Below are 10,360 nucleotides of genomic sequence, written 5' to 3' on the forward strand. Positions count from 1 at the left end.
TCAAGATGTAGAAGCAAACGTCATTTATTACCTTTACTTGGGTATCTTCATGGTTATAAAATTGGTCATAATTTAGCACTACAGCTACCTCCATTCGTTCTGTCACCAGTTATTATATTACCCACAGTGAACCAGCAGCAAAGTGTGAACGTACAAAAATCATCCTCGGACGAAAATTACCAAGAAAATGGAGGAACATTTCAAATCATATCTCCCGCTAGACTTGTTACTGCAGACATTAAAACTAATAGTGATATTAAGGAATCAAATGAAACCTTCACTTCTGAAAATATTGGTAATATTGAAAATTTAATGCTTAATGATCAAGTTAATAATGATGTATTGCCATTTGACAATGATAGTTTTAGACAAGCCAATGTTAATGAGACAAATGCTACTGAAACGCTAGAAAATATCGATGAATTCATAACTACTACTCCATATGCTGAAACAACTGAAACTGACAGTGAAAATTTAATAGTTAATAGCACAAAACCACTTGGACCATATCCGAATGCTGCATATAATAATGAATATTTAAATACTTTATCAATAACTGTAGCTCCGATACAAAACAATTTGACAGTCCCTAATTCTGACGATAGATGGCAAAACTTTAGTCAATCTTCAAATGAATTTGGAAGTAATACTACAAACAATAATATAAATACAGCAACAAATATTGTTTATCCATCAACAGAAACTTATTTGACAGAAATGAGAAATTCGTATCCATATCCAAGGTCTTGGTATAATTCAAAGGTAGATCGACTGTCTATAACGACAAATTCCTATACAAACGAAGAAGCTGCTTTACCGCCTTCTTACGATGATCGATGGCAAAGATTTTCCTCATTAAGAAAATTATATCAATCGTCTGGCTTTCGACCTCTCGCTGGCTTGTACTATGATGGATTTCTACACAAATCTTTAACTAAAGAGATGGGATTTATTCCGTACCATCAAAATGGTTATTATTATAATTGATGATGTACCATGATTTTTTTGTAAGTAGTAAGTATCAGATAATTTTACTTTGGTTTATTTTTAATTGTTAATTTTAAAAAAAAAACATACACTTTTGATGAAAAATAACTAACTTTAACTTATAAAATGTATGATGCGCATTATGAATCGACAGATTTTATTACCTTTGTAAATATAACGAAAAACATTTGTACTCAAAAGCATAAAGCGTAATTTCTTTATTTTGTAGAGTTTGATAACTAATTACAGGAGAAAAATAACTCAAACTTATTATTTAAATAGCAAAGCAAATAATGACGATTAATAATAAGCTCAAGTGATACGAATGTCCGATAATAATTCAAAATAACCGTAAACCACGAAAATCGGCAACATTTACCGCTATAAATTTACAAGTGTCTTCAATAGCAATTGTCATGATACTCGTGAAGCAAGGATAGCCTTTGTGTTCAGACATTGTTGTCTCGTTTGTAACATTGTTATGTGGATCGTTAGCAAATGAAGAGTTTTATTGCGAGTGAAGGAAAAGTGATCATGTTTCTCTTAACGTTTTGCTATTGTGTAAACATATCCTTCTTGACACATTTGTTGTGGGTACTTTAGAGAAATACTTAGTGCTGTCTCAACTTATATCGATTTGTTAAATGTTAAGTAAAGTAACTATAAATAAACTGTGCTTGGGAATTATATTATATTTGCAGTTTAATCCGCCGCGCTGCTCCAGTGCGGGTTAGTGGATGGATGACATATGGCAGAATATCAGATTTCCTCACAAATTTCTCCTTTCCCGCTGAGCACAAGATGAATATTGAAAATTAAGCACATGAAAACTGAACGGCGCTCACCTGGATTTGACTCGACTCGACTCAGTAAATACATTCCTTTTTTTAAATGTAAATTTATCTGAATTAATTTACGTATCTAATAAGTGTCTACAAAGTTTTATTAATTAATATGTAATATTAATTAAATCAGTTTATAAGCTTTTATTGTATTTTATATTAAATCGTTCACATAGATAGCTTGTTGTTTATTGTATATTTAATTATATTATCATTTGTAATAATAATATTATGATAAAATAATTCGAGTGGTAATAATATGTTAATAAGTATGAAAGTAAACTGACAGCCACATTCACTTGACAAAATCGCTCGCCATTCGAAGTTCCAATAAAATGGCAGCGACTAGATTTCCCTCTAAAGTATTGTACAAAAATAAAGCAGTTGGTAAATCGATTCAGAGAGCAAAGATGAATTGGGATAAATCGTTCCTTGGTATATACATACAAATTTAAGGTCTTTTAATATTGACATGTTACTTTATATCTATTGTAAGCTATATCAATTATATTATGCTCGTTGACTGTGTCGTTGGTCTAGTGGCTAGATGTAATGCCTGGAGGTCCTAGGTTCAAATCCCAGGTCGGGCCAATAAAAAGTTATTGGGCTTTGTCGAAAATTCTCAATAGCAGCCCAGAGTCTGGAAGTAGGTAATGTGTATGTCTGCCGTGCCTCGGAAAGCACGTAAAGCTGTTGGACCTACGCCTGAACTCTTTTCGGTCGTTTTAGATTGTCGTCCCATTGGATTATGAGTTAGGGATTAGATTAGGATTAAAGAATGCACCTGTGCTTGCGCATACACTTGCGCACTGTAATATGTCTTGGGTAATCTCACTTGAGATTGGCGCCATGACGATCCGAGGCTGGTATATATATATATACCATATATATATATATATATATATATATATTCATCAAGCCTATATATATATGAACTAACATCAATATTTTTCGATTTCAAGCTTTTTACTGATATGGTTTTTAAGTATTTATTTGATTTGATTGTAATGTCTCAACTTTATTTTTAATGACGCGGCTTTAGGAATCTCATTTACAAGTTAATCGTTCCGAAATTGAGACTTACATCAATATTCGAAGTTAGTATTTCTCAAACTGAACCCAGCGACAAATAGTCGTCCAGAATAAGATATCAGGGGTTGGAACTTTCACGCGCTGACCCCTTTTTAAAGGTTAATGCTTTGAGTCCCCTCCGTATCACCTGAATACTAATATTATGTTTACGGGCGGTTAAAGTGAAGTTTAATATTCTTGAAGGGCAGAATCTGCTTGTTAGCGACAGATGTTGCCCGGAATTATTTAATAGTCAATAATAATTGGCATTTAATTAGATTTAATATTTAAAATCGTGTTAGTGAATACTCATTTCAAGGGAATGTGTTTTTTATAAGATAAAAAAAGTCATATTCCAATTTTTAAACGATTATATTTTTATTTACCAAAAAGCTTTAATTTAAATTGTGACCCCTTTGCAATATTCAAGATTAGCGAAGTGTAGAAGGCAACAAACGAGTCAAGTTAATATTCCGCATAGTGCAACTGGAATTCGTTGAGAGCAGCAAAACGGTTTGAATTAGAACATACTTTGTAGTAAATTTCGTGAAACAAGCATTCCACCGTTGTTTGTATCGAGATTAAGAGTGCAGTGGGACGGAACCTGGACCTTTTTAAGTACATTTGTTAGCCTTTATCTTTCTAAATGAACTAAATACCACAGGTCAGTATTGTATACGAAATAATAATAATCATTATGTACTCCATACACATATAAAAAGTCCTATCTCTATCTTCCTAATATTAAAAATATAAAATATGTATCATATACCTACATATCTATTATATATCTATAACATCGCTATAAATAAAATATTTAGTTCATATTTCTTTCTTAACCAAGCTAATAGAAAATTAAATTCTCATGTCATTTAGATAAAAAACAGTGTGGGTGCTAGTTATCATTATATGTTACATTGATTTTGTATCCGTTTTTATTTACATTTCTTTCTGATTACATTATATTTAGTTTAAATGAAAGATATGAATTATGTGCATATATAACTCGTTCAGCTAATAAAATAAGCTTTGTTATTATTCAGATAAATTTACTTACACGGATGTACAAAAGGTAATTTGTAGGTATTTATTCAAACTAAGAGCTATCTTGCAAAAAAGAACTCGATGATCACTGCAGAACACAATCATAAATATTCAAAATGTTATTATTGCAATGCGACATTGTCTGTTTTTATATTACTCAAATATTCTATTGAATAAGCGTATTCGATCGTTATAGGGTTTGACAGGCCAGTTGGTGTGGTTGGTAGATACTTGCCTTTCACGCCGAAGGTCGTGGGTTCGATTCCCCCCCAGGACAGACATTTGTGTGCATGAACATGTCTGTTTGTCCTGAGCCTGGGGGTAATTATCTATATAAGTATGTATTAACAAAAAAAGATAAGTAGTATATGTAGTATATCAGTTGTCTGGTTGTACCTTAGTACAAGCTCTGCTTAGTTTGGGATCAGATGGTCGTGTGTGAATAATGTCCCAGTATATTATTATTATGTCCAAGGATATTAGAGTACAATAAAACATTATTACACACATATTATTACATATTATTTTAAAAAATTAACGTAAAATATATATATATATATATATATTATATCATATAAATATAAATATATAAAGATATAAATATATATAAACGTTTTTAATAATATATAATATATATATATATATATTATTAAAAACGTTTATTAGGTAGATAATTTCAAGCTTATATTGTACTTAACTTACAATTATGTCTAAGTGTAAACGCGACTCAATCTTTCTAGTGCCAAGCAGTGATTAAATCAGAAAAGAAAAACTTTTGGTACAGTAACAGTAACAGCCTGTTAATGTCCCACTACTGGGCTAAGGCTTCCTTTCCCTTTTGAGGAGAAGTTTTGGAGCTTATTTCACCACGCTGCTCCAATGCGGATTGGTAGAATACACGTGTGGCATAATTTCAATGAAATTTGACACATGCAGGATGAATTACAAACACCAATTAAGGACATGAAAATTCAGTGGTGCTTGCCCAGATTTGTACCCACGATCATCGGTTAACATTCACGCGTTCTAACCACTGGGCTTTTGGTACTGATGACAATACAATATAATACACTTTTTTTCATATTGATCAATTTAATTTTGATTCTTACATATATACGCCTTAGAGATAAACTTGAAAGTCAATTTAATATTTATTTTTAGAGAAAGAAAATAAATTATGAGCAAAACATTAAAAAATTGATACATGATCTGACAAGGTGTATTTTGATTTCCATCGCAAAAGGCTGGTACATTTTTACGTGAATCTGTGGTAATGAAATTCGAGCTCGGTAACGCAAGAGGGATTATTGAGGAGAGGCGTCAAGCCCGCGCCCTTCAGTGTATTACATATGATTTATTTTCGGGGGAGACCACTCGACATATTTCTCTAGATAACACCTGCACCGAATTCAGATTTATGAGTTTGTATAAGGCATTAACTCGTTGGAATAAATGTTTCATAATCCTACCACGTGTATTGTAAATGCTTGTATATGGAATATATTAAATTGTTTTTTTTTTCGATGAGTAAAGCTTTATGCCTTTGTCATTTTTGTATTTTGCATATACAGTTTAAATTTACTTTTAAAATAATAATAAAAAATAATCTTATGAAAGGCTAGCTTTTATTTGACGGCGATTTGGAACAGATTACGATTTTTATTATACCAGATTGATTGCCGCCAACATCAAAAGGGTCTGAAAAATTTCAGCTCGGTCGCTATAGGAACTTGTTAAAAATCCTATTGCAATATTTTACACACACATAGTAACAGGTGAAGTTTAGTAAAAGTCGTTAAAGTAGAAGCGTTAATTTAATGATTGTTTCAAGCGTTTAGTAACATCTAGTAGTAGGTTTTAATTTGACAGTAAATAAGTTTAATGCTTTTTATATTGAATAAATGATTTTGAGTTAAGTTGATTTAGGTTTGGAATAAAATCGGAGGAGACCTCTCAGTGCCGAGCGTGATGAACGTCAGGGGAGCGAGAGGCACTGGAAGGAGATGGATTGCTCTGTAAGAGTATTACGTCGCAGAAGGAGGCCACGGAGCGGGAGCATGAGGCCTCCGCTGACCTGTTCCACCGAGAAGACTTGGGAGGAGGCATAAAAAATAATTTTGTTTAAAAATATACACATATACTAAAAATATAGTATTATCAACATATATACGCAAATAGCGTATTTTCAAAAAATCCTTATTTATATATCATAAAGTAAGTAAAGTAATTTACAGCATGAAATGTCCCACTCGTGGGCTAAGGCCTCGACTTTTTTTGGGGAGAAGAGTTGAGGTTTATTTCACCACGCTGCTTCAATTCGGATTGAAGGATATGTAGCAGATTATCATCCGACACAATCTTTTTGGAATTATAAACAGCAACCAAATATAAGAAGAAGCACATTTTCTTCTCATTATTATGTTGCTTTTCAGGTAACATTTACGAATTTCTACGTAATGATAAAATATATTATTCTAACTTTTTACTGAATATTTAAAAAAATATCAAGCCACAGATGTTGTACGTAGTTTTATCCGTTACTAATGTATTTTGATACTGTTTAATATATTTTTAATAATAATAATTTGACAAATGAGCGCTCATTTACACTTGCAATGTCATCGGGGTTCACGAATTATATTTATTAAGCAAAGATCATTTTTTACTCGCTCCTCTATTTATATTTTTAAATTAAAATGTTTTAAATTTTGATTGCAAGCAAAAGTCATTATTGCTAGCAAAGGAAAGAGTTTGATTATAAATCAAAGTACAGTACTTAAAATATATTCTACAGCAAAACATCATTATATTTAACTGATTTCAAAAAAGGATGTTCTCAATTCGTCTTTATATGATGATGCCCTCTTATCGGACTCTGCCACGGTGGCTAAAATGTTATGTCCTTTGTGCCTGTAGGTGTGGCTCATTCACCATTCATACCAGAACACAACTGTACTTAGTACCGCTGTTGGTACCTAATCAGACTCAGACTAGTGGTAGAGCTATGTGCAAGCTCGTCTGGGTAGGTACCACCCACTCATCAGATATTCTACCGCAAAACAGCAGTACTTGGTATTGTTGTGTTCCGGTTTGAAGGGTGAGTGAGCCAGTGTAATTACAGGGACAAGGGACTTGACATCTTAGTTCCGAAGGTTGGTGGCGCATTGGTGATGTAAGCGATGGATAACATTTCTTACAATGCCAATGTCTATGGGCGTAGGTGACCACTTACCATCAGGTATACATATACATACATACAGGTACATATGCTCGTCCGCCTTCCTATTCTATAAAAAAGACGGGTTTGCACAGTCTTACCACCAAGTAAACTGGTTTCGTATACAAATAAATCAAAGTCCATTCTACGACCAGGTATAAACATTTGGGTAAATTCTTTACTCGTATTTCGTATCGATTATTATCTCGTGAACTCGGTCGCAATTGAGCCCCGAGGCAACTGTGCTGACTATCTAATTAGCACCAATGCACTTAAATAATAATAATTCGTACTGAAATAATAATAGCATTTCGATTATTGTTAACTATACTTACGTAATATATTTAACTTAATGACAGAAATAAAAATTACATAATATTTTTAAATAGAAAAATCATACCGACATAATATCACGTAACCTTACACCACTCTTTCACTCCCTCTGCTTTTTATACATGTATATCGTTTAGATATCGCACCCAAGATGTCATGCCAATTAAGCTACGCTATTCATTAAATGCAGCATCAACATCATATTATGCATTTTTAGTTTGAAATGACCGTAACGGTATCTCTAAAGGATTTTTTACGGAATACCTAAATACTGAAGAAAAAATTTGAGACGTGATCTTTTTTGCGAAAGACCATTCCTGTTTTTAATTTGATGCATATTCATATTACCAATTATGAAAAATATTTTGGTAAGCATTACCAATTATTACAATTAACCCGAATTACTAACGGTTACCGTGATTATATTATAGGTCAGTTACCCGTCCCGGCTTCGCTAGGGTAGAATAAAGGACGAACATACGAAGAAAAAATTCAGTTCTTTTAGGTCTGGCACCTTTAATGGCGTACACAGATCAACTTACCATTTGATAAGTTAAATAGTCATCACAAACAAGTAAACATTAATTTTTATTTATAAGATTTGATAAATTTGTGTGTATGATTTCTATTGACCTATTTAGAGTTTTCATTGTTCTAAAATTATGTATTGTATTTCTACATTAATTTTGTCGAGAAATTATGTTAAAGTCGTAATATACAAATACATTGGTTTTTGGTAGATCTCAGATAAGCTCATAAAAATTGTTTGATTATAAAATAAAAAGGAAAAACAATAATTTCGACAAACACATAAATTTTGAATATAGTTAAATTTACCGTCTCTTAGGCGGCTTATTTGCAAAGTTCCACACAAACATCTCTGTGGAAAGGTAAACAAGTTTAGCTCTCATTTTGACACTCCAAGGAGACGTACGAACAAACTTCTCGTATCGTCTAATTAAGAAATAACTTTGGTCTATTCATTTCAATTTCATTCGAAGCATAAACAGAACTGAAGTTTGGTTACCCGTTCCCCATTATCCTCCTAGATTTATTGTTGAAATCCTTTTGTTCGGACGATATTAAGCCATAAAACGTGTCGCGCAAATGGTAAAATCGCGTGGATTCGTGTGACGCATTGTAACTTTGTCGTATGGGTATCGCTAGAGGTCAAATGATAATAGTGACTGTTATTCATCATTTATCACTGTTGACGCTATCAATCCACCGATTCGTAATTATGATGGTATAGCATTTAGAGTTATTGCTGGCACCGAAACAGGATGTCAATGACGATAACAGGGCAATAATACATTAGGCCTTGAACTGACTGACTGACTAGAAATACACATGAATAGATTTTAAATTTGAAAGAAATCTTTATTTCATAATATTTGTAACATGCCCTCTAAATTTTCGACTCGAATCGACCGGTTCAAAACGTCATTCTTATTACCAGTGCAAGACCATTAAATATGGTAGTCTGCGTTTTTGCGATTAAAAAACTTGTCACGTTGAGAACGTGCTAATATATTAAATTATTACTTTTTGCGGACAAAGCCGTATGTTTTATGCATGAAATCATATTTTATTTTATTTATGACTTCTTTTACGTTTTCCTTATATTTGAAATATGATATGATATAATATGATATGATAATCGAAATGGTAAGAATATAGGCGATAAGATCGAAGTTTTTTTTAAGCAAAAGTGCGCGTGCGAGCTTTTGTCGTGTGCGCCACATGTTCTGTCTATTAGAATTTTCTCCGCTTCAGTTCACCAGATGCGCTCACCCTATTTAAAACTTAAAAGAAAATTTTAAAAACAATTATGTCAATAATACTTTTCTGTAATTTCATCCTTACACATTTGACTTTATAGATACAATTTCCTCGGAAAAATCTAGGAGAAATGTAATATCAAGTCTTAAATGATTATGAGATATTCTATTTAAGTTTCTTAAAATAGAGTCTCCTGTGTTTTTCCTGTAATTTCAAGAGTCCTGAATAATACAAACCTGTACAATAAAATGGAATGAGCGAATGTTCCTACAAATAAAATTATTAAACTAAGTCTTCTTTATTTAAAATATTTAAATTCAAAACTTTATTTATAAAAGAAGCTTAACATTTCTTGCTTATTTTATTACGTACATTCTAAAATATCTGGCGAAAGAATTTAAGTATTATTGTTTTTTCCAACAATTTTTGTTAACAATAATATTTTTTTTATTTCTAACTGCCTGGGGGTTATTGTTTCGTATCAAGGTGTTGACATTTATGAAGTCGTTATAGTTATATATTTTTTAAATTAAAACATATTAAAAGTTTATTTGTAATCCCGTTGTAAATGACGACATTGTATATCAAAATGAACAATTAAACCTGAAAAAAATACAATAACTTTTTATATAAAAAAGTATATAGCAAATTATATCATACGAATATAAAAAAAACAACGACTACTCTAAATTTAGCCAGTGTCACACGGGATGATGTAAAGATTCTGACGAACCTAATACATTCACATATGATCAGGCATTTAAGAGTTAAAGATAAAATACATGAGCACTGGTTTGGTGTTATGTTATATGCATTATCTGGACTGGAAAATAGACTCCCTGATGGTAAAGGCTTTTAATAACCACTCCTCACTCAAACATGTCTATGAGCGCCATGTGAGTAATACCGTGCGGTATGTAATATTAACCATACCTTAATACATACCATACCATACACCAAAACCATGGGAACTAAGATGATATGTCCCTCGTGTCTGTAGTTACACTGGCTTACACACCCTTTCAACCGGAACTCAACAATACTTATTGCTGTTTGGTTTGGGTTTGATACACTAAAAGCATCT

At 32.2% G+C, this 10,360-nt stretch overlaps 1 long non-coding RNA gene across 1 annotated transcript; it reads left to right on the top strand.

The window, feature by feature from the left end:
* Positions 1–424: 424 nt before the first annotated feature.
* On the top strand, positions 425–2,008 carry LOC126773742 (uncharacterized). The gene is made up of 2 exons (XR_007669768.1): positions 425–1,014; positions 1,689–2,008. It is a non-coding gene; the product is annotated as an uncharacterized LOC126773742 (long non-coding RNA).
* The last annotated feature ends 8,352 nt before the right edge of the window (positions 2,009–10,360 follow it).

This window comes from Nymphalis io, chromosome 15, assembly GCF_905147045.1.
Source record: "Nymphalis io chromosome 15, ilAglIoxx1.1, whole genome shotgun sequence".
Lineage (NCBI taxonomy): Eukaryota > Metazoa > Arthropoda > Insecta > Lepidoptera > Nymphalidae > Nymphalis > Nymphalis io.